This window comes from Lepidochelys olivacea (genome assembly GCF_965140295.1).
Source record: "Lepidochelys olivacea isolate rLepOli2 genome assembly, chromosome: 6".
Classification (NCBI taxonomy): domain Eukaryota; kingdom Metazoa; phylum Chordata; order Testudines; family Cheloniidae; genus Lepidochelys; species Lepidochelys olivacea.
This window is the reverse complement of record NC_140416.1, coordinates 37,232,025-37,258,074: the sequence shown is the minus strand read 5'-3', so window position 1 is coordinate 37,258,074 and position 26,050 is coordinate 37,232,025. Positions and strand designations below refer to the sequence as shown.

At 39.4% G+C, this 26,050-nt stretch overlaps 2 long non-coding RNA genes across 6 annotated transcripts in view; one reads left to right on the top strand and one right to left on the bottom strand.

Annotated features, from left to right (window-relative positions):
• The window catches only part of LOC311522045, an 82,896-nt gene that overhangs the window by 15,913 nt on the left and 40,933 nt on the right, over nt 1–26,050 (top strand). Inside the window, exon 3 of one of the 5 annotated variants that reach the window (XR_014712044.1) lies at nt 16,318–16,619. The exons of the other annotated variants lie outside the window; for them this stretch is intronic. This is a non-coding gene — a long non-coding RNA (uncharacterized lncRNA). Of the gene's footprint in view, nt 1–16,317; nt 16,620–26,050 lie in introns of those variants that run through there. 5 annotated transcript variants of the gene reach the window in all.
• Nucleotides 1–26,050, bottom strand: part of LOC311522047 — a 73,586-nt gene that overhangs the window by 9,807 nt on the left and 37,729 nt on the right. The gene's annotated exons all lie outside the window — the stretch shown is intronic.

Sequence of the window (26,050 nt, the reverse complement as noted above, 5' to 3'; positions counted from 1 at the left end):
AAAAAAAAAAAGAGACAAATAAAACCAAAACCAACCAAACACAAACTGCCAATAGTACCAAAACATGAAGCCAAAATCCCAGATACACAGGTGTTGAGATGTTCAGTAACATACACTCATGTAAATGGCATAGCAGGAGAAGCAAACACTGGAGCAGGGGAGTAGAGGGAGAGGGAATAGTTATGCTCAGTAGAATACTTTTGTTTAAAGCAATTTATCATTGAAATTGTCCTTATAATCAGATACTAATTCCAAAAACTGATTTCAAAAACCCTGTGTTTTCATTTTATGAGATGTCACAGACAGAATGTGCACTTCCATTGGCTGCTGGAGTCATTGGTGCTAAAAGGGACAAATGTGTTTGAGATCTGTGGGCAAAGTTTCCTAATAGCTGCCTGTGGACACATCCTCTGCTGCCAGTCAAGCATGCTTCTCTGACTACCAAAGGCTGTGTGGTGCCAGCCAATGTGGCCTTGTCTACAGTAGGAATAATGGAAACTATAGTTCCACATCAGTGGTAGCAATGGTGGAGGCTGCAGTGTAGACAGAACACAGGTGTTTTTAAACTACCTCTGAACAGGGTTAGATGATACATTAGTAAAATTATGTTCTCGTTACTAGGACTCCCACCACTGGCAGTCCAGGTTGAGCTGAGTCAGTGAAGAAAAATGCCTAAAATTTTTCCCAGTGTAGAGGTATCCTGTATGTGCCCACAAAGCTCTCAGACATATGAGCTGCTTGGAAATTATTTCTCCTAGACATGTTTTCCATGGTCACTTAGCACAGTCTCTCCTTTGTAACATTTCTGAGAATTAAACTAAAATGATGTCAGGTATTTGTAACAGTGAAAATATAGTGACAAATTTGTATCTTTACTAACAGGCCTCTTCAGTTTTGAAGCCAAAAATATCACTTTGCCATACATAAACAAAGGTAGGCCTTTTGAAAGACACTGAGTTAGCATCTTTGCAGGCCAAACTTTTCCATTTGCCCTCTGAACTAACTGTTGCAGTGTTGGTTGCAGCAATATAAGCTGCCTTGCCATTGTGCCCAACCCCGGGCTTGGAGGCATTGGCTCTAGGGGCAAAAGAGGGGTTCATTCTCTATAACCATGCCAACAAGGCTGACCATTACTGTCAAGTTGAGGGATTTATGTGACCTGGGATTATACTACCAACTCAGTTTACAATGACCACATAATAGCCATCAGACGATACTACCACCTGGGCTGGATTTGAATCAGCAATATAGTAATAGAGAAAGACACTATATCCCCATCCCACCAATGAACTCCCCTCCCTCACTCTGCCATATTTCAAGACATTCAAAATTCCCTCAGAATTAATGAACATCCATTTCTGGCCTTTTTAAAAACTAGAAAATACAACTGTAAGTCCTGATCTTGCAAAGCATATAGTTTACTGTATAAACTGATTTTTTCTACATGAAAGGGATATAAAAAGCAGGCAATAATATAGATAACATTCTGTAAACATTATTATTGATTATTATTCTTAGTAATGTTGATTTGTTCTCAGGTTTTTTTTAAAAAGAAAAAAATGTGAATTTTTGCTTGTAGAAAATCTTAGTCTTGGTGTTTCTAAAAACATTCTAAAATCTGGCACCAGAGACCATGGAACTATGGAGTTCTATACAAAACCTTTTTTAGGAGTTACTGTCACTTCATGCTAGCTGCATTGATTTCACAAACTGCATCACTCTTCTTGCTATAAACCTCGGCAGGTGAGGCTGGTGTTCATCAACTGCAGTACTTATATTTTTACTCCTGTGTTTTCAGTAGTAGAATAGTAATGAACCCACTGGTCACAAAAGCCCTTTTGTTGTGTCTGCAAATACCGACATCATAAAATCATATTTAGAAGCTGCAGTACATTTCAATTGTTTCGTTGTAACGGTACAATGGGTCAGAAAAGGAATAAGACCTTCACTGTGAAGCAAAAACTGGACACTATCACTTAAACATGTACAGATTTAAGGATCTAGTTTTTTCTTGTTATGTATGCAACGCCTATTAATTGCAATGGGTGTTATGTATGCACACAGAGAGGGCAATTAGAGACTTATTATTAAATATTTGTATTGTAAAATCACCCAGAAGCCCCAGTCAGGATCAGACTCCCATTGTATTAGATATTTTACAAACAAGTTCATTGACCAAATGGGAACAATACATTTTATATATTAAATGTTGTTTCTTTGTGGTTTCACTGGTTCTGTTTTAGACATTCCTATATTTTGCAGCAAGAAAGAAGAGACTCAGTCATTCTGGAGACCTTATCTCCCATTAACAAACAACAACAAAAAAGACTGATATTTCTTGATATCAGCAACATAAGGGCATATTTTGGCAATTTTTTTATAAGTTTTGATTTTGTAATTACTTAAAGCTGCTTAAAATTTGAATATCTAGCACTACGCTAAGATAAGAAGACATATGTCTTGACTACCACCAAGACCTTCTAAAAATACCTTTTATCAAGGCAACAAGAGACTGCACTGAATTTGCCTGGGACAACTGTCATGAAATTGCCATGGTGAAATGACATGTCAACAATGTTTTGACTCAAGATGACAAATTTTGGGAAGCCCTACCTTGGAAATATGTAAAGCAGCTCCATGGGAGGCTGCTGTTAACATTATTGGCTTACCAAGTGAAAGACGTTCATTTATGGTAAGACAGATGGCCACACCTAACTAGGTTATAGTAAATGTCTATACATCAGGAGATAAGCATGAAGAGTGGAGTGTTTCTGACCTCAGATATGAAATAGCTAGAGATTTTCTTACAAAAGAAGACACAAATCAGGAAGATCTCGTTCCACTACTTTCCTTAAACCCACTTCTTTTCAAGTCTTTAGCAGTTTATTGATGAAAAGCTTCCTCAGAGAAAGGAGTATGCAGGATTAACACACTAGAATCCTGCATTGCTTTGATATTTTGATCTTCTTCTGGTTATTTTGCCTCCACCTCCATGAGACTGCCTTAGCAGGACCAGTGCAGTTCTCCTGCAGAAAAAACTAAATATGGGATGTCTGGAATATGGAAGGTAATGCAGCTCAAGCGGCAGGAAGCCCAATAGGACAGCACAAAAGGGGGTTGATAGGATTGCTACAATATGCTTTGGTTGTTAAATCTGCACAAGAAATAAAACCCGTTATTTTTTTGAAGTATGCACAGGTGCTTCAAACTTTTGCAAAAGTACCAAGATCTTTGGGTGTATAAGCAGGGGAATGCTGAGTAGACGTAGGGAGGTGATATTACTTTTCTATACAGAGTTAGTGAGGGCATTACTGTGTCCAGTTCTGGATTCCATACATCAGAAAGAATATTAACAAAATGAAAAAAAAAGGTAAAAAGAATATTACAAGAATGATTCAAAGTCTGGAAAACCTGCATTACAGCAAAAGATTAAAGAAGCTCAATCTATTTAGTTTATCCAAGAAAAGGTTAAGAGATGACTAGATCACAATCTATATGTGAAGATTTCTGATTGTAGAGGATTTTTTAATTTAGTAGACAAGGCATTCATTACACGATTCAATGACTAGAAGCTGAACGTGGACAAATTCAGTCAGGAATAAAATATCCATTTTTAACAGTGAGGGTAGTTAGAGAATTCTTCTAAGTAAGTTGTTCCAATTGCTATCACTTGCAGTCTTTATCATCAAGTCTGGATGTCTTTCTAATGTAAGCAGGGTCTAAATGAGCTCTCCCACTCCCCAGCTAGCTGTTAGGGAGAGCTTACATCCTCCCCCTAGCCGAGATGTTGTTGTCCCGGCAAATCACACTCCATATTGTACCAACTACATGAGTTCTCCTCAAAGGGTCTGAGGAAACCCACCATATGGGTTACACTAAAATTACAGAAGTTATGAGCTTGACGCAAGAGTCACTTGATGAAATTTTATGACCTGTGTTATGTAGGAGAGCATGTTAGATGATCAGCATGGTACCTTTTGGCCTTAAAAATCATCAGTCACGTACAAAATTCCCATATTAGCATGAGTTTCCCCCATTTTGACCTACTATAGTATGTGTAAATTCTTAAGTGAGGTAATGGGGTGGTGAGGCACATGGAAGATCAAGCTGTTTCCACTGCCGTCAGCATGTGTGTCTAGGAAGGTGGGCAGTGTCATCAGGTATGCTCAGACTTTGGATACACTTAAACTTTTTAGTCCTTAGAGCTGATCTAAGAAGTCTGGATTTAGAGTGGGTTTTGCAAATCCTTTTTTGTGTCTCAGATCTGGCTTTCAAACTCCTGAAGCTTGTACAAGGCAGAGATTTGGATAAAATTTAAGCTTTGACCTATCCTCAGAAACTATCTGAGCTGAATCTCTGAATTGCAAGAAAAAAGTGTGTGTGTTCTCCACACTAATCCAGGAAGCGAGTGCAATAAATATCACTCTGCAGTAAATTCTTATATCTCCAGAGCTGCACTTGCATCCTTCCAAAGGGTTTTATTTTCTGTTTCTTTTCATCTGCACCATTGTCCCCTATAAACCAATTCTTTATTCTGCCTGGGAATAGTAGAATGTGTGAGTAAGGACAGAGTTTACTAAATGCTGAATTAGCTGGGATTGATTTAACCATGTAGGCATTTACTTGTTCTCAGAAAATCTTTTGTGAACTTTGAAGAAGTTGTTTGATGCCATTTTTTCTGGGCATGATGTAAAATGATTCTCTCTCATTTCCTATAAAGAGCCCTAATAAAAAGCTGTCCTGTGACACACACATGAAAAGGGCAGAATAAAGGCCCAGTTGACAGAAACCACTCCAGACTGACATATTTGTGAGCTATGTATTGTTTCCCTGCCCTGCCTAAAATTAATTAGATAATAAGGAAACAACTACTGGGTCTTGTACACAATGTACTCTAGATTACCAATGGCCTGCCATACTTCATAGTACTAGGAGATTAAAAAATTCAGTACCATCACTCACGTGGAATTCTTTCCATGTAGCAATACTTGTGAAATTCACTCCATCTCACTGCAGCTGTGTACCATTGCAAGCTTCATTTCTGAGAGCTATACGTGTTGAGTGTCATTAAAAAGGTATTGGTATCAATAAACAACCTCAGTTATGGTCCCAGAAGAGTAGGGAGCCAATATAGCAACACTTTCCATGGAGGACAAAAGCAATAGATAAGGACAACATTATTTGGTTTCAGTGTTAAAATATCAATGTTTGCGGTTTTACTTAGAATTGTTAGTACCTAATCCTAATAACTCCTTTAGAAAATGGTAAAGACCTTCCTAAAGCCTTTTTCTATTCCATATATTTTTGTTTAAATTAAGCAGTTCAACTCCTCTCAACAACATCCTTTACTTGCTAGATTGGCAGAGGTTGAGATTACTGAGGAGACAGCAAGCTCATCATTTGAGGGAAGGAGCACTTACAATTTCACTTCAGAGACTGGCCAACTAAAGGAATGGAATTGATGGACTCTGGGTCCAGTCTTCCCTGTCTGAAAGAACTTTGTATCGCTATGGTGCCTTTGTGGGAGAGGAAAAGCAGCAGGGTTTGAGCATGCAGCCATATTAGTTGAGAGGCCGATTAAGTGCATGGTGCAGTGACGTTGGCTGCCGTATCTGGGAGAGGCAGCAAAATACAAGGGTGGGAGAGCAGCAGCTTGAGGAGCTGGGTGAGCAGCTGTGAGGAGTAGCTAGCTCACTGGTATGCTTTTAGCAGAGACATCTACATGTGGTGGCCTTGGGAGAAGTTGTAGCTGCGTGCCAGCAAAGGAGTGATACAATGGCTAGCAGTAAAGGTGACAAGTGAAGAAACGGGGGAGGAAAGAGATAAAAGGTGGGGACCTAAAGAGAACTGGCTCTGTGACAAGAAAGGGCTGCAGTATCTCTGAGATACTCCCATTAGTGCTGCAGCAAGCAAAAAGGGTTAAAAATACAGGACTGGGGGTCTGTAGAAATAAACTAAATTTGAGGATCTATGGGTGCTTACTGGGTTGAGGTTCCCTGAATGAGAGAGTTTTGCTCTTCCTCAGCATGCTGATTCTTCCCCCGGAAAGATTAGCCCTTAAGAGCTAGCACCAGTGTTTTTCTAGGGTTTGCACAGCTGAGAAGGCCACCATTATTTTCTCCTGGCTCAGGCCTATACAGCATCTTTTTTCTTCCTTTGACTTTCTACTCTATAGCCGAGAGCTCTAAAATTGTTAATCAAATTCCATGGCCAGTGAATAATTAGTGCTCATATCATGGTCTTGGAAAAATGCCTTTGACTTCCCCCACTTTCAGAACAGAACAGTGACAGAATACAAGAACATCTGTGTAATCCAAACCATCTTCTGTCTTGGAAGCAAAGATTATAACTATACAGATGTCCACTTCACTAACAATTATTTTCTAATTCATCAAGATCTAGTATTGCATGCAATTAAAAAGAAAGGAAGGAATGCAGTTAAAAAGAGTTAGTCCAGGTGAATTTGGAAGCTTACCTTATTAGCTATATCAAGGTTTCTCCATTAAAAAGGCCTGTGTTTACTTTAACTGTGTGATCATGTAGGACATACAGAATTTGTGCTGTGTTTTAATTCTGAAAATTCTACAGCCAGAAAGTTTCCTTTCTTCCCTAGAGAGATGTAATCTAAGCACAGCATTTGGAGCCAGAAACTCCGAAATCTAATTCTGGCTCTTTCAGTGGGGCCCAGATCCTCAGAGGTATTTAGGTACCTAATTTCCCTTGATTTTAGTTTAAGGAGCTGGGCTCAAGTCCCTGTGTAGGCTCAGACAAGTCACTTACCCGCTCTGCCTCAGTTTCCCCATCTGTAAAATGGAAAATTGTGAGACTTAAGTGCTTTGAAGATGAAAATTGCTGTATAAGCACTCAGTGTTATGAGGACCCAATGTAGTCCACAGCAAGCCGGACCTAATTTCTACACCCAGGCTTACTTGAAATTCTGTGGTAATTTTTTTTTTTTTTTTTAGGATTTATGCTTTTTATTGAATTTGAAGATGAAGAGAAGCTCTCATGGGTTTTTAGTATTAAACACTTACTTTTATTCTGCCCTCCCCCCAATTTTCATTGTGCTACAGAATGCACTGAACACAAATAAGTGCACTGGAGAGGTTGCCAGTGGAGGGAAGCCTTGGGTTTTATCAGCTGGACAGAGGACAGCTGAGGCTTTGGACTCCTGAGAAGGTGCGGGAGACAACTGGGGTTTGGAGCACTCATGGGTCAGCCAAAACTTTTGGCAATGAGACAGGAATGCATTTAATCTTTCACCCCTCTTTGTGGGCAGGGCAGAAATGACTGGATGGGATTTAGGAACCCTGGGTTCTGGTCTTAGCTATACCACTCACTAGTTATGTGACCCTGGGCAAGTCACTTCGCCTCTCTGGGCCTCAGTTCCCTCCCCCACCCCCATCTTTAAAATGGGGATGAGATGACCTGCGTAAGGTGATCAGATTTAAAAGTCAAAATCTGGGGATACTTTTAGGACAATATTTTTACAGCTATGAAAGTCAGACTAAAGAAAAAAACATGTTTAAAAGTGTTGCTACTGCCAGCTTCTGACTCCATGGTGACGCATACATGTTTCTCAGAACGGGGTGTTTTTTCCCCCAGTAACTTTGTGTCTAAATGTATTTATCACAAAACATTGAACGAGTGTCTTTAATTTTCACTTTGAGCAAAAGAACAGCTTTTACATACCAGTTTTTCTCTACACTCCAAACACTGAATGCTCCTTCCACCAGATTGTTTCTAAGCTCTTGGGGGCAGGACCATCTTTTTGTTCAGTGTTTGTATGGTGCCTAGCACAATTGGGTCTTGGGCTGTGACTTGGGATCCCAAGAGCTATTGCATTACAAATAATAATTAGAGCATATCTTGCCCACTACAGCAATAGATCTTGAATATTTTTTGTAGTCAATAAAAATGTTTTGATAGAAGGAATTAAAATACAGGACATATCCTGTGTCTTGAAAGAAGTTCCTGGGACAATAGAAAGCCATATGAAAAAACAAGACTGTCCCAATAAAACTAGGACATTTGGCCACTTTACACCTTCCTTTGTAAAGTTCTTGAAAAATATATAAATGTAAAACACGGTATAAGAGCTAACTATTATTGTTGTTTCAGGTTACTTATACTAGTTTACACTTGCTTCAGGTTTCAGAAGTTTTCTTCACAATTATCTGCCATAGAGACATACTTTTTAAACAATGAACGCTTAGATTCTGAAGCATAATTCTGCAGCAAAGAGCAGGCGGGAGGGATGGAATTTTGCAGCAAACTCCATGCTGTGGCATCATCATGGAGTACGTGAGACCCCGAGTATTATCACTGACTCTATACATTAGTTTCACTCCATATAATTATTGTATTCCCTCTTTATGAACTGTGACTTGCTCCTTACCATAAGTCATGTTATTTATAGAGTTCCACAAATCCACCCACCAGCATCACTACTAAGGAGTCCAGGTTGCTGTACAGTTAACATTATAATAAACAATACTGTAAACATCATAAAACATTGTATAAGCCAAATGAAATCCTAAAACAAAATAAAGAGGAGGGGATGGGACACCTTTAATGGACACATTTAAAACAGAAAACATCCCCAGAGAAGTATTTTCTGTAAGATTAGCAACTGGACAGAGATGATCTGAGCTGAATGTCCAGGGGAGGGAGTTCCTTACTTAACAAAGCAGCACAGCAAACACTCTTGTCACTCACTGACCAAGGGGCTGCTGGGAATACCTTACCTTTCAAAAAAGCAGGTTCAGATTAGTAAATACATTTTATTTAAGGGTTTCCCTCCTTTTCAGGTTCAACAACATTTGAAAGCTTATTAAACCCATTTCCAAAAACCCTACTTACCTGTAAAGCGCAGGTGTAGATGAACTGATGATATCAACCTAGGTGCAAATTGGTCACAACAGCTCTAAGCAAAATAAAAGCAAAGCAATGTTTGTGCTGCCACTGACGCTAGGAAATACCTTCTTCCCCTGCTCCAAAGACCTGGCCTCCCAGCTCTCCTTGATGTGGTTATGTAATAGCAGAGTGAAAGTAAATGTGCAGCTTTTCAGCAGAACATCAACCAACAAGTGGAACCAAAATAGGCTTATCAAAGAAAATGGGACTGATTATCCCTAGAGCCAAACCAAAGAGTCTCTGATGGCAGCACCAGGTCTCCAAGAGGAAAACAAACCTAAAATACTTTTAAATAGCTAGGAAAAGGAATAATGGATTTTGCTGATGGTCATTAGCAAGTTAATAATTAGTTACAAATGTTAAGAGCCCTTGACTTGGCCTGAGTCCTTCATTCCTCAAAATGGTCATCATTATCTGCCAAGTAATGGCTTCGGTCAAAAGCCATAAATTATTGCTCATTTAAAGATCCAGCCCTGCAAGTTCCCTAAAGTGCTGTTTCTTTCAATGATCATGAATGAGAAAGTAAAATGAGGAAGCAGACTATTGTAGACTCAGGCCCATCCAATCTGCAGGGAAGACAAAAAGACTCTCATGGCAGAGTACCAATCTATGTGTTAACAGACACTTAAAAGGAGTACAAAGCTGATTAATAACATTCCTGATAACATGTGTGTGCTCTGTACATTCAGATGGATCAGAATTGGAGGATCTGCTTCCAAGCAGAATGCTTCCAGTCAAATCTTTAGACCAAGATTTTCAGACGGGACTAGTGATTATGGGGGCCCAGCCTGACGCACTTTAAAAGGGCCTGATTTTCAGAGGGTGCTGATCATCCACTCTGTGAAAATCAGCTGCTTTTCAGTTATTGAAAACTGAGCAGCCCCAAAAGAGGCACACAAAGCCACTAACTTTCATTTGTATGGAATCTGTTTAATTTGGAGGACAAACAACCTCCGCCCCCAAAATGCCAGTAAAACCCAACTCTAACATGACAATATGTGGCTGACACAGAGATTTATACTGAAGTGCGAACTGAAAGCCTGACTCCTAGGTTTAGAAATTAATGGAGGAAAATAAAACAATTTTGAAAATATCTTGTTAAAAGGAAGAGCTATCAGCTAACCCCACTTGTAGTGATCAGAGCAATCCCACACCCCCACAGTAGTGGTGTGGTTATATTTGGATGCCAGCTCTCCTTCTGTAGTGGTACTCCAACCACTAAGAAACCACTATGGCTGGTTGAAAATTCTCTGTCAGAACTGTTTTTCTACAGAAAATTGGGGTTTTGACTAAATGAAATCTTTTACAAAAAGTATCTCTTTCACATGAAAAATGTTAGATTTTTCATCAAAAAACTGAATGGGGCTAAGCTTCCCAGCCAGGCTTCATCTCCCATGATGCATCACCTCCTCTCACCAAAAAGGGAGGCTGTGGTGCATCTTTGGGGATGTAGTCCATCCTCAGAGGCCAATTTATAGAGGGGATTGGGACCATGAGGAGCTGTAGAGTCATTTCAGAATTGAAATATTTCAGGCTTTGGCCAAAATATTTTTATTTTCAATTATCTGTGCCAAACACTTGAAATTTTCCATGTGGGAAAAAAGATTCTGACATTCTCTAGAAACCACTGCTTTCTCTCCCAGCACAGTCACATCCTTCAAAAGGTGACTGGGCAAATATATAGCTAAAATTTAGGTTAGATATATGAACTGGGAGTTGGTATAAGCCTCCCAATTCAGCTTTTTTAAACCATAAAATTTAAAAGAAGAAAGAGGAGGCGAAAAATGAGAAAGGAAACAGGTAAAGTGGGCAGAATGAGAAAAAAACTGTATTTTTAAACAGCCCTCTCTTCTTATTGTGCAAAAAGTTGGTTTCCCTTTCAGCAGCAGTTTTTGATCCAGCAAACACATTTAACTCACTTTCTTCTGAAAAAGCTAAACTGGACTCCTATTATTCCCAGATAAAAATATATTAAGAGGAAGATAAGGTTGAGGATACATATCAGTAAATTAGCATAAAACACATTACATGAATGTCGCAGTTCTCCTAAAAACTCCTGCAAACCTACGAAATTCAGAATTAAGGTTAAACTTAAAAACAATCCAAATGTTAAGGTGTGGAAATGCCCAATTAATGCATCCTTAACAACCTTAATTCTGCCTTGGAGTGATGCCATGAAATAACCATTCAATTATGGTTAGTGCATAACAGCCCTTATAGTTCCAGATAAGATTAAATTTATTTTTAAAGACAAAGAAATATTTTTTCATTTTTCACTCATGATATAATTACAAGGAAGATAGTAGCCCTCAACAGCACAAGGAACCACTATTTTCCCAGAGGGCAATTTGCCTTTAATACCATTGGAAACAACAGGAGGCAGTGGCCATTTTGAAAGAGGGACCCACCATCTTTCCTGGGGGCAGCCTCTGGCCTCTGTCTCATTGAGAACAATTGGAAATTGTCAGTGCAGAAGCATTCCCTCCAGCATATTTTCTAGAGCTTTGTGGGGTCTTACCGTACTCTTGCTAAGGACCTGAATTCCAGATGTTGTCAGTACCAAGGAGTTACAACTGACATTAAGCCCCTTTGCTTCTGGTCCTCCCTGCAGTCAGTGTACTTGTGGCACAATGGGGCAAAACATTCCTGTGCAAGTTAGCACTTCAAAGAGACATCTCTGGTACAAAGGGCAGATTTTTGTCCAACATCTCTGATGCTAGTGGTCGATCTGTCTTTTAGCCAGTTGTCCTGGTACATGGAGCATCAGCAAAGTAGTTACATTTTGGTGCAAGTCTTTCTTTTTCCCAATAATCGTGAATTAAAGGTAGAGTTTGCACCTTTGAATTTCCTGGCTTTTCTTTTAATGCTGCTTTTCTTCTAAGGTCTCAATGTTAAGTGTAAGAACATGCAATGGCTTAAGTCAATTAAAGCAATGATGCCAGTTTTTATTTCTTTTTGTTTGGCTTATAAGGCCCGCTGAGCGACAAATCCTAGCCAGACCCTAAGGTGAAGTAGCCTGGAACAGGCATGGGTGAGAGACGTCTTCCCTCTGGATCACAGAATAGCAGAACTACTCCTATAATTTGTTATCTAAATAAAATAGATTCATTCTAAATAGATTAACAATTGTTCACAAACTTTTCCTAGGCTGTTAGGAGTTGAAGGTCAAGCCTGAGGGTGAAATCTTACTTCCATTGAAGTCAAAAGGAATTTACCATTGGCCTCAATGGGGTCAAGATTTCATTCTAAGGCAGCTGAAGGCCCTGCAACTGAGGGTAATAACCTGTGGATCTACATAGCCATGGCTTCACAAGCTCCACCTTTTCAGCCCTGTTTCAACCTCTTCTGCGTGCTAGTGCGTGAGAAACCCTGAATGCTGCTGCAATGTTAGAGGGGAACCATTTGTATGACATCTCCAAATCCTGTCCTCCTGTGCAGTGGACCCATACTGGTTCAGCTGTACCTTAGACTCCCTGTGGCTAGTATAGAAAAAACAGGATTTGGCTGGAAGTGTATAATACGAAAGATGATTAGAAATATACAACTGCCAATACAATATGGTGTGTCTTTTTGAAGAAATGATAAAAATAGCAAAGAAACAACACTTCTGTTCTTTCTATGACAGACTGGCATTCTTCCAGCAGACTTAAGTACTTTTTGTACTGGGGCGGGGGGAAATGATGGGATGTGATCCAAGATTAGTCATACAAACCTGAGAAATATGGAATAAGAGGCTGGGTTGAAGCAGCCAAAGTGGTACCACCAGCTGCAGGCCCATTAATTAATGTTCTGCGGTATGTAGCAGAAAGAATGACCCTGATACTTGCTGAATACAAGGAGATAACTTTTACAGAGCAGCTATGCTTTTCTTGCAGAGGTATATTTATCCAAGAAGAACCTTGCACATTTTCCCCCCATCTCACAAGGCAGTAAATTAGTTCTAATTGCAGAGATATGTAATAAAAGCTGCACCCAACCTTCTGCAGCATTTAAAGGTTTATTTTATAGTTTTCTTTGAGTGTCTAACTAAAAGAATGGAAGAAAAAAAGAACATGAGAGAAAATGTAGATTTTATGGATCTATAAAATCACCCTGCTTTAGATAAATGTATGTTCCAGTGCAACTTACACAGTATAACTTAACACTGAAGTTCCGTGGCTGGCAGTACGATGCACTGTATACACTATATTACATATCTTTCTCCATTTGCAGTTCTCCTCTTAACTTAGACATAATTAACACTGTTATCTCCTCAAAAGGGAAAATGTGTATTTACCCAGAGCTGAAGAGAATGTACTCTACTCCTAGCTTTATGAATCAATGTGAAAAAATAACAATAACCAATAGCAGACATAGGGCCAAATTCTGTATACAAATTCCATTGAGTTCAATGTGTATTTTTCTTGATTAAAGACAATAAAAGTTAGATCAGAATGTGCTCTTCATCTACTCACACAACTCTATCTTACATTCTGGGTGCTTACAGAAGATCCATCCCTATCAATAGCCCAGATACATTTTTGCCCAACCTTTCCTCTGCAAAGGTTTTCATGCTCAACAGCTGTGAATTGGGTTTCTTGAATATATGTGATCTAAAAAGTTCTTTTAATAGGATTAATAATATTTGCAACCACTAAATTATCCAGCTACTACTGTACTTACATACTGCAGTGATGAGTGCTACAGAAGAAAACAAAAGATAGACTAAATTCTAAGGCAATGCAGTTTGTCTGTTGTCCTGTCCTTTTGAGCCATGTAAACAAAAACAAAACAAAGAGGGCCAAAAATAGGAAAAGGACATCCCATCCAATCCAGCAAAGCACTTAAGTATGTGTTTAACTTTAAGAATGTGAGTAGTTCTATTGACTTCAATGAGACTTGTCACATGCTTAAGTTAAGCACATGATCAAGTGCTTTGCTGGATCGGGTCCCAGTGTGATTGAGATAGACATATCTATACAAATACTCTGTGATGTAGAATGAGCATTGGGCAAAATGAGTAAAACCAAAAGGGGAGAGCACGTCCAGACTGCTTCCCCCATATAACCACTCTCTCATACTAGGAAAGTGGGAAAAATCCAGAATGCAAATATGGATTTAGCCTAGTTCAGTAACTTAACTATGGTTAAAGAAAGAACAATAAATACGTGGGCACCTTTCCAGCCTAGCAGTCCAAAAGAAGACAATACAAAAGTTAGGTCAGTTCTTCAAATATAATGAAAAAAATCCAGTCAACAAATTCAAGGCCAGACAAAAGAAAAAAAAATTATTGTAGAAGATTTTGGACAGGCAAGTTTTGCTACAAATGCAGCTGTGCATTCTAACAAGCTGCAAGAAAGTAGATTTTTCCATTTAGGGCAATCATAAACTTTGTTGGATACTGCTATGAGTATTGCACCCTGTGGTCAGCTAGGTGCTGTCTCACCAGCTTAAAAGCTGGCTAATTGAAGTTCTGTGAAAAAATATTGAAATTAAAAACATGTTGTTTTCAAAGTTTACCTTCTGAGTTCCCTGGCCACATTCAGCACCATTGGGCTAGAAAATGACAGACAGAGCAGTACTGGGATGAGCATTCTCAGTCTTTTGGGGGAAAACCTCAGTACAGTAAAAGTTTTGTTATCTGGCATGTTGAGGGAATGGGGGGTGCCAGTAAGTAAAATATTCTGGTTAACTAAGAGGGAGGGAATTTGAGTGTGGGAGGGGGCTTGGGGCAGGGGTTGGGGCGTAGGAAGGGGTGCCGGATGCTAGATCCGGTCAGCACCCATCTTGGGCAGGTCCCCACAAGCAGTGACATATCCCTCCCGCTCCTAGGAGGAGGCACGGCTAGGTGGCTCTGCATGCTGCCCTGCCCCACCCCGAGCACTGGCTCTGCAGCTCCCATTGGCTGGGAACAGCAAACCACAGCCACTGGGAGCTGAGGGGCTTCATGCCTGCGGACTCTCCAGGTAAACAAAACATCCTGGCCCACCAGTGGCTTACCCTGACAGGCTGTGAGCCAAAGTTTGCCAACTCCTACTATATTTTAAAAGTTGGCATCACAAGAAACACTCAAAGGTTTTGCTAGAAGTATTATAATGTAATCAAATGAAAAACCTGTTGTTGTTATAATAACTGAACAAATATGTATTCACCTTCAGAATTATAGTCAATGTTTTAAATATCCATTTACTGATTTTAAAGTCTCATATTATTCTAAGGTTTCAGAGTAGCAGCCGTGTTAGTCTGTATTCGCAAAAAGGAGTACTTACGGCACCTTAGAGACTAACAAATTTATTTGAGCATAAGCTTTCGTGAGCTACAGCTCACTTCATCGGATGCATTCAGTTACTTATTTAAAAAATCTTAAAATCCTTCAAAGTCCGAATCTGTCTCCGATTCACCAAACAGTTCATTAAACTCGACTTCAGTCACAGCTGCACCTGCATTGTCATTGTAGATGTCAGTAGTGTTGTCTTCAGACTCAGATTCTTTCTCATCATCCACCTCTGTTGTGTCATCATCAAATATGGCATTGTCTTCTGACCCATTGAGCGCATTGTTGATATAGCATTTCCGAAATGATTTTTCTATAATTTCCAAGGGAATGGACTTCCACACATCCTTGACCTACTGGGTGACCAGACTGATTTCAGACTTCATAAGATTCCCACTTTTTGTCAACTTCGCCATGCCTAAGCACATCCGTTCAGACCACATTTTGCATAGCCCGTCTTTAAAGGGTTTGTTGAGGCAGACATCAAGTGGTTGTAGAACAGAAGTTATGCCTCTAGGTATTACAGCCAAAGGAGTTTTAATTTTTTTGGCCACATTTTTCACCTCATCCATCTTGTGTGCCCTGAACATGTCCCAAACGATCATAGCAGGTTTCTTGAAAAGTGCTCCAGGTCTCTTCTTCCACACTTTTTCCAGCCATTCAATAGTCCCACTTTCATCTATCCTTCCCTTTTCGTGTGCGCATACGATGACACCAGCAGGAAATTTCATGTATTTAGGCAAGATTTTTCTTTTAAAAATAACAACAGGAGGGAGCTTTGATCCATTGGCCAAACATAATAAAACCACCGTAAAATGGATTTTTTCATGGCCAGTGGTTTTCATTAAAACTCTTTTTTCACCAACATCGGTTACCGTTCTGTTGCTCTGGAGATCGAATGTCATTGGTGTTTCGTCCATATTTCCTATTTGTGACAGCTCAAATGCATATTCCTTTCGATGTTTTATAATAAACCTTTGGAAAGGTTTGATTTTTTCTTCCAGATCTCTTGGCAGCTTTTGCGCTATCTTTGTTCGCTGACAAAGACAGAGAACATGACGGTTCATGAAGTGAGTACACCAACCTGCTGATGCGACAAATATTGATGGCTTTACTGACTTGTATTTGTCGTCTTTTGACATTTGCAGAGCACGCAGACGAATTCCAGTTCTAGTGATGATGTACCCATTTTGTCAACATTCAGCAACCCAATCACTGAGATCCTTCTCCAGCTCAGGAAATGAAGCGCACCTCATTGGACGTTTTTTCTTGCTTCTTGGCATGTCTTTTAGTGTTATTTTATGTTTTCCCCATTCTCTTACTTGCTTCTCATTGATACAGAATTCACAAGCAGCGGCGCAATTATTGTTTGCTTCTGCATATTCAACAACTTTAAGTTTGAACGCTGCGTGATAAGCAGACGGTTTTCTTTTGATTTCACCGTTGTTCATTTTAAATACTAGTATGAAAATCTTAGAAAATAATAATTTAGTTATAGATTTTGTAGGTCTTTATATAAGAATGTCACCTGCTTTATCACTATCAAATTATTATTGTTCTTTGTTTATTTCAAACCAGTCCTGTAGATTGGCATATCTGTGGCGATAACAGGCTATTTACATTTTATTACAGATTCCATCAATTCTGCACATTATATTTTCAGATTGGCTCAAGACTTACGAGGGCCACTGGTAGAAATGCATGAAGAGATCAAATTACAAAGTAGCGGACTGACACTAGTACCATAGTACTATTGTTCATTATATTTTTCTGATTGGCTGGTAAGGTGTAGTATTTTGTGAAATGCATGGGTCAGATGTCATGCAGATCTGCAGCCCTGCTCTTTTAGCATTCATCTCAAGCCAATTTAGTTCACTAAACAAAGCCTTTGCAACTTTAAACGGCTGCAATATTGACATCAATAAATTATTTTATGATCAATATAAGTACATGCTATAAAAATAATTATAATATAGTCCTGTAGTAGAACAATACTAGGAAAAGCAAACAGCTAGTACTAGGAAAATTGAACTTTAGGGAAGCACATGTTTTTAAGTGCTTTGTTTACATGGACATGAACTGAGAAAAATTATATAATCGATAACCATACATTTTGTTTATATTAATACTTCTTTTATCTCAATTATAAAATAACAAATGTACAATTTTAAGTAAAAATAAAATTTTAGCAAATTTTTAAAGAAGTGAATCCAGAATTTCCATTATCAGCGATCTACAACAGGGGTCGGCAAACTTTGGCTCCCGGCCCATCAGGGTAAGCTTCTGGCTGGCTGGGACATTTTGTTAGGTAAACGTCCCAGCCCGCCAGTGGCTTACCCTGATGGGCTGCGGAGCCAAAGTTTGCCAACCCCTGAAATATAGGGTCGGCTCATGAAAGGGCCGTACAATTTTTGCCATTTTTACCTATCCATCTTGGGAGGTAGGCTTATAAATGAATGGGCTAATGAACGAGTATATTTGGTATTCGAGTCTTGCTTTTCTTTATACTGATTCACTAGACCAGCTAACTTTTCTTTCACTGCTTCTATAAGGCCATTGGTCATTACTATGCAGATCACAGCTTCTTGAATCCTTATATTATTTTATGTCTTTTCTAGAATTCAAAGAGCTGTTATGGTTGGGATTTTCAAAAATATTTATGGCTGAACTCTGTTTCCGCTGAAGTCAATGGCAGCAGAGTTAAACCAGTACAGTGCTTTGAAAAATCCACCCTAAGTTTCTTCCCAATTTTGACTAATGTGGATCTAATTACCATTAGCAGGTCTCCTGGTGCAGAAGATTCTTTGCTTTCCTGCTTATAGCCAGAGAGCATGTTGCTAAACCATATCTTGATGTTTCCCAAACCTATTGCATCCAAGATAGATCCTTCCAATAATTTTTGGACTGGCAGTGAAAAAAAAAAGAAAAGAAAAAGAGCCCTACTAATAAACAGCTTATAACAACAGATATGTGACAAAGTTCACTGGGACGAGGGAGCTGCATGCCAGTAATTTCTGTCCATCAGATGCAATATGTGTAAGACATTTATGTCATGGAGGTCATGGAAAGTCACAGAATCCGTGATGTCCAGAGACCTCCCTGACATTCTCTGCTTCAGTCCCAGGGGCTGCAGGCCTCTAGAGCTGACAGCCAGTGGGACCCTGGCAGGGTTCCAGTGACAGGTGACAGCAGCGACAAGCGACAGGGGGCCCCCTGCAAAATTCCAACGACAGGTGCCAGATTCCTGAGGGTGCCCTCTTCAGGGTTCCAGCGACAGGCAACAGCATCACCCAAGGGGAGGAGGATGCCTCGGGCAAACTGGTGGTGTCCCATTTTCTCTTTGGGAAATATGGTCACCCTGTAGCTCCCAGCTGCCATGGGTGGAGGGGGAACCCCACAGCTCCCAGCCACCACAGTGGTAGGGGAAACCATGAAACTGCAGCAGCAAAAGTCACAGACAGGTCACAGCTTCCATGGATTTTTGTTTATTGCCCGTGACCTGTCCATGACTTTTACTAAAAATAACCATGACAAAATCTTAGCCTTAATTATGTGATCTCCCATTCAATTTTTACATACTTCTTTTAAGAAAATGGTTATTATGAAAATCCCAAACCCATTAGGTTGTCCACTGCTACTCCCATCCTTCCTGCATGTATGATCAGCTTCAGGAAGTAGCCAAATTTTCCAACACCATTTAGATGTATCAGCAGATGGGTCCAATGACTTATGTTGCATCACTTGCTATAAGTTCCATTTACAAGCATTTGGACCAATTGCCTCTTTGCGGCAAAAGTGGATGATGGCTCCTCGCGCCCTTTAAACAGGAGTGTTTAGTTTAAAACAGAGCCCTACAACTGACTGAACTTTTTGGAGAAAAGACTGTCTTTCATCTTTCTTAAAGCCTGCAAAGTTCTAGGGGTTGGATCCAACTCCCAATGAAGTCAATGGAAGGGCTCCTGTTCACTTCAAGGGGAGTTGGATCAGGCCTTTGGAGAGTTTCAAAAATAACAAGCAACGTGAAAGAGAATAGGATATAAAAATAAAATTTATTGCCTATTCTGCCCTATTCTTTTTTTTTTACCACTCAGTAGTAGTTATTTGTGTCTTCTGCATGTTTTAGCACCAGAAAAACATATAAACCATTTTTATTGCATAGAACAGGAATTTATCTGTGCATTTCAGCTTAGATCTGCAAGAATCCACTTATATTTTAGAACTGAAGTGAGAAAACAACATTAAATTCAGTTTTATCCTGTGTGCAGCAATTACTCCAGCTGTCAGCACAAGTCATTTTTACTGCCAGAGTTAAAGTGTGAAGAGTCAGATGGAGTTCCACAAGAAATAGTGTAAGTTCATATAAATTAGACCACACCTTCTACAAGGTCTGTTGTCTCTCATTTGACAACGCAAATACTTTAGGCCTAATAAGTACCATTCGCCACAAGCAACAGCAAACTACTAAGCAGAACTAAGAGGGGCACAAATACTATTTATTCAGGCAATAAAAACTAATTATCTCCTTTGCAAATGATTATCCAAATTCAATAACACTGATAGGTTTTCTTAAATTCTCCCAATCTTTGAAGATACAGAGTAAAATCCTGTATGTATTAAAGTCAAAGGGAGTTTAGTCATAGATGCCAATGGGCAGGATTTTATCTTTAGTATCTAACTTTAACTGCCATTTGCAGTGAAGTGAATGGGACCAGGATTTGGCTCTCGGTGATTTGTTTTCAATAATAAACAGAATTCAGATGTGTATTTTATATGGTTAGTTTCAGCACTGGAACCTGGTCCTGTGAGGGGCTTAGTACCCGCTACAAGACACCAAGTTTCCTTTGCTGCCACGGTCAATGCTAAATACTAGTGAATACTTGTCAAGTTCTAATCTTTTTTGGTTATAAATATAAGCATATTTCAGAGAATGCTCCACTTTAGATAACAAATTGTGACACATTTGTTTAATCCTGACAGATCTATGTGTCTGATTTTCTTTAAAACAAAATGCAAAGATAAGATCTGAAACCAAACTCTAAGGTACAACTGTCAAAGGTTTTACTAAATACTGTGTGCCAGATGCTGCTCTAAGTTACATTGGTGTAAATCCTGAGGAACTCTACTGAGTTCAGTGGGGTTACTCTGAATTTACACTAAGAAGAAAATTAGGCCTATATTTGCTATATGAAACTAGTATCATTTGATTAGCACTGCTAGTTGCAAAAAAATGGTGTGTATACATACATATGAGAAATAGTTAATTTAATAAAAATATTATACTATATGATGAAAAATCAAATGTCTAACATGTGTGAGCCACAAAACCAGGATTTATAGTTAAAGCTCTTCAATTATAGAATCCATTTTATATGGAAAAGGATAATATATAAACAAACTGCTTTATCTGGGGTATGACCGACTAGAAGCTCTGAGATTGTAGTGTGCTTTAAGAGAACATTCCAAACCTATCCTTTTAAGTTTTCAGCCAAGAATTTGTTTTTATAATTTCTTTGCTGTTGGCAAAAACGAAACTTTTGTCCAGCCTGTGAAGCTCTCACTCACTGTTGCTACCACTCCCACATTTTTTTTTTTTTTTTTGCCAAAAATGATACAAACATTTTGAAAGCCAAAACCTGGAAGGAATTGGCTTTAACTACTCTTTGTCACCATTGCTTTCTTTGTGTCCCCTTTATTATACTGAGCATGAGATGTTAGAAGATGGCCTATTAAAAATAACAACATTGTTTAATCTAAAAATATGCCTGGATCCTGCAAATTCTCTCACACACATCCCAGAGAATGCTGGCCTTTAGATGACAAACTGATCTAAAGAGCAGTGACACATTTAAATAGTCCTATGTATGTCAATGGGGCTACTCACATAACTAATGCCTCCTCCTGTCAGGGTTTGCAGGCTCAGGCATCACAACACTAAGAGTATATTTACACTTGGAAGCTACTTTGGATACAGGTAGGGTGTAAATTTAAACAATAGCTATTCTTGAATAACACTGTATGTGGACACTCTTGCTCCAGAATAATTCCATGTGCAGACAAACTCTAAAGGTGAGATTTTTCCAAAGTGCTCAGTGTTGGCCTAACTCTGCTCCTGTTGAAGTCAGTAGTAAAACACCTAGGGTGACATTCTGCGCTTTGACTGGTGGAAGGGAAACTAGGGTAGTTTCAACCCACCTTTATACTACTGGAGTCTGGTCTGCTTTGGGGTACAGTGCAGTCTCTGGAGTAATCTAGACAGCTCTAAGGCTGTCCTTCCACTCCCAGAATGCCCCCTATGCTGCAGCTTGCGCATGGTCATTAGAATTATCCAGGGTAGCTTTACACAGTTCCTGCTGTCCCACTACCAGGTACAGGGATTTCTTGTCACTTAACACAGCTAGAGCAGGACACTGGGCCTCAGCTGGGGCTTGGGGGACAGAGCTCCCTACTCCAGTGACTTCAATGGGATCAAAGTTAAGCCAATGTTGAGCACTTATAAAAATCTCATCCTAAAATAACTACAAATTATATCATGCCTATTTATGAATTGTAAAGGGGAAAAAAGCTGCCCTTGATTCATTCTCCCTTATCTTCACTGATAACTGCACTGGGCCAAATCCAATAGCTCTTACTTTGGCAACTCTCCCATTGACTTCAATAAATAACTGTAGAAAAAATTGCACAATGTGGCCCAATCCTAGGGCTAGGCAACATTTTTGTACAGAAGTCTTTTGTTGTTGATATTTGCTTGGTTTTGAGCATGTATAAGATTTACAAAATTGAAACTATTTTACAAAAGCTCTAAACTCTGCATGGAAATTTCATGTAAAAATGTGACATAAATGATAAGAGGATGACTTGAAAAATTTGCAGCAAATTTTCAATTTCTTTTCTTTAGTTTTGAACTTTTTGAGAATGTGATTGAGATTGGTTGTATAATGCACATGGTATTTGTTCTGCTCTAGTGCCCTGATTGATCATACTTCATGTGCTGTTGACAATTAGCAGACACTGTTTTAATTCATTTTCTCAGAAGGAATCAGTGTATTTTGTGTGCCGTCTCTGGGCCAGTCAGAAAAATAAAACAAACAGCGCAGCTGGTACAGTTCTTTGTTAATCATCACCCAAGAAGACCATCCAAGATTTGAGGTGGGGAAGAGTAGCCTTGAATAACTATCCCCTGAAGACAGTGAAAGGGAGAACAGTCCATAGTCCAAAATTGCCCTAGAAGGCTCCCCACAACTTCTTCCCCACAAGAAGACAACACCAGGGATAGGGGCTGTAGGGCAGAGGGGAGTAAATTTGTTTGGGGACAGAAAGTTGCATGGCTTGATGGAGTCCTTTGTAGGTCCAGTTATTTCAGAGAAGCATTCAAAAATCTGAACCTTTGGAGATTTTCCCATTGCAAGTTTTATATCTGTGAAGAAGCTGGTGCTGAGCGTGTGTTTATATATAGTTTGGCTATCTGAGTGCTGGGACATGCATGTTTTATATTTTATTTCCTTTCTGTCACACTGTTTAAAGCAGTGCAACTAAGATCAGAATCTGGACAACAGTGTACAGATAACAGGAACTGCGTTATTAGATTATTATTTTTATTATGTATACATTTCTGTGGTGTGCATGGTGCTTGACTGGTAAATATAATGACAGGTCCCTAAAGGCTCTTACAATCTCATTTAGAATTTGCACAGCAAAGGAAGTGACAATAACAAAGGGGTTTGGTAAGGTAGTATAGGAGGAAGAGTGTTACAACAGTGACCACTCACGAGATGTGGTTAATATTATGTACACATCTTGTTAGGTCCTTTAGATTAAAAAAAAATATCCAAAAGTTTAACATATTAGGGTTTATGGAAGGTGTTCAGCATGAAAGCTGAGGTGTGTGTGTGTAGGGGGGGGGTGAACAATGTAAAATGCTGCTGACAAAAAGGAGTCTGGAGGAGGGATCTGAAGGACAACAGTGTGGTGTTGTGGTGCACATGATCACAGGAGATATTTCAAGCACAGGGGGAGTCATGGGAGGGGGCACACAGCTGCTTACAGGAGAAGGAAATGAGCATAGTGTCAAGGAAAGATGCGCTGATAACATAGGTTGGGAGAAGGGAAAAGTATTAGAAGAGACGTAAGATAAAGCTGGGGTGGATCTGAAAAGAGCCTTGAAAATGTGGATGAAGTGTTTGAATATGATATGGAAGTAAATCAGGAGCTAGGCCCCAATCCAGCAAAGCACTAAGCAGATGCTTAAAGTTAAGAGTGTGGGCAACCTCACTGGCTTCAATGGAATGACTTACATGCTTAAAGATTTGCACATGATTAAGTGCATTCCGGCACAGGATCCTAATGCAGGGGACTCAAGCAAGGGGTTGCCATAGTGAGAGTGATAGGTACACAGCAGTGCTCTGAGCATACTGTAGGATCCTGATGGGAAGCAGAGATGACTTATAGGTTAATGCAAAATTTTCACACACACAGTTGCATGACCATTACAAAACCCTGAACATGTATACCACATTCTCTGCCTCAGAGCATGTTTTGATTTCCCCACACATTTCCAGTTTAGAAAATTAATTTACTTTTTCTTTTCTGTTTTGTTCGTGTGTGTGTATGTGTGTATGATTTGCATGATGACCTCACTGAGAGGATAAATGAATTTCTTTGCTTCCGACAGATGGTTTGTTTAAGGTCTTTATGCATTTAAGTTTAACTCTTTTAACTGGGGCTGTCATGCAACAGATTTTGCCACATAAAGTAATTAAAAAATCCAAATAACTTACAGTTCAGGTAGCATTTCCAAAGCAACCTAGTTGGGGAAAGTGTACTGATTAAATATTCCTTTAGCAGTTAGTGAAGATGTGATACATAGCACCTGTACTGGACCCTTAAATCAATATCAAGGTCTCAACGTCTTGCTTTATAGATTGAGCTGCACAAAGATGTAGCCCATAGATGACAGACCAATTGTTCAGCTAGACAAGGAGCTATCATCCTGATCCCAATATGTATGATGGGAACCTTGGGCCAAGGGAACAACTCAAAAATTAGACTTCAAAAGAGTTAACAAACTAAGTATTATGTAAATCTGGGTGCCACGTTCCAGGAAAGATGTGGACAAATTGGAGAAAGTCCAGAGAAGAGTGACAAAAATGATTAAAGGTCTAGAAAAAATGACCTGTGACGGAAGACTGAAAAAACTGGGTTTGTTTAGTCTAAAGAAGAGAAGTCTGAGAGGGGACATGATAACAGTTATCAAGTACATAAATGGTGTTACAAGGAGGAGGGAGAAAAATTTTTCTCCTTAACCTCTGACGATAGGACAAGAAGCAATGGGCTTAAATTGCAGCAAGGATGTTTTTGGTTGGACATTAGGAAAAAATTCCTAACTGTCAGGGTGGTTAAGCACTGGACTAAATTGCCTAGGGAGGTTGTGAAATCTCCAATCACTGGAGATTTTTAAGAGTAGGTCAGACAAACACCTTTCAGGGATGGTCTAGATAATACTTAGTCCTGCCATGAGTGCAGGGGACTGGACTAGATGATTTCTCGAGGTCTCTTCCAGTCCTACAATTCTATGCTTATATGAAAAGGGAACTCATTAGCCCTAATGACTATAATCTCCAAGGTGACGGATGAGAGTCTGAGAATGAAATATTTTGCTTCTGGAACTAATAGCTGGCAAAATCAAGGTCAGACAAACAACTTGCTGGGAAAATATATAGCTTTTCACAGTGAATTTTTTTTCTGTTTTTTGACCAGCACCTGCTGAAAACTTATTGTGCTGGTGCTCAGAACAGAAGTGTTTGGTCTACAGATCAGAACTTGAGAGGCAAAGACACAGCATTGTGTAAGACCAATACAAATATTTCTAGGGTATGAATTCTTCATATTTTTACAATTATTTAGAAAAGGATTTTAAAAGCAAATTAGCACACCTCTCTATTCAGAAAGCTGATCTAATGGCATTGTTTTGGAATCTCTATTACTCATTTATCATCCATAAAAGGCATCTTTTAATAGTATTGGCTTATTGGCAGGTACAAATATTGTCAAATTAATCAAAGGAAATTTCTACGGCACTTCAGTTTTTAGACACATGAAAACTTAATTTAACCCTATCAACATCTCCATCTTCCCAACTTTCTACATTGTTGCTGCTGCTGCTGCTGGTTAAAGGCCAGCGTTACTGCCCTATGAGATCGATTCCTGTGATGTTTATTATTATCTTGACCATGCTTGATGAACCTGGTCCAGGGATGGAGCAGCAGAATGAGGATGCTGATTTTTTGGTACCTGCTAGTGGCCTGATTTTCAAAGACCTGAAAAGACAGCCATACCGTCATAGTTTTCATTTAAAAATCTGCTGTTTCAAGCCTGTTTGCTGTGAAGATAACCTTGACAATGTATAAATGGATAATACACTGTTGTCTTGTTGAGTCTACAATCTGAAAGAATGAAACATCATCATCAAACCAGGTATGATCCGTGCTTACTCAGGTGGGAACTATGAAGACAAATTAACAGTGGTTACCATAATAAATAGTAATAAAAACAATGTCCTATCACAGTGCCTTTCCCTGTAAGATTTCAAAGGTCCCTGTAATAACTAATTAATTAAGCAACACATGTGAAGTAGTGGAGTATTGGTATCTCCACACTCCTGCCTACTACAGTGGACTCTTGGGCCTCTCTGCCCTAGTGTGTGTTGAAGGGCCAGATGCAGCTCAGCTGGATCCAGAGGAATGCATAGGGTCACAGAGAAGAAGAAAAGAGCGGGCAGACTTGCCTGCCCCACTGATGATGCTGAGAGAAAGAATTTGGAGGGCGAGTGGGCTGCAGGCCACCCACAAGTAGAGGGCGGGAGAGAATGGGGTGGAAGAGAATACC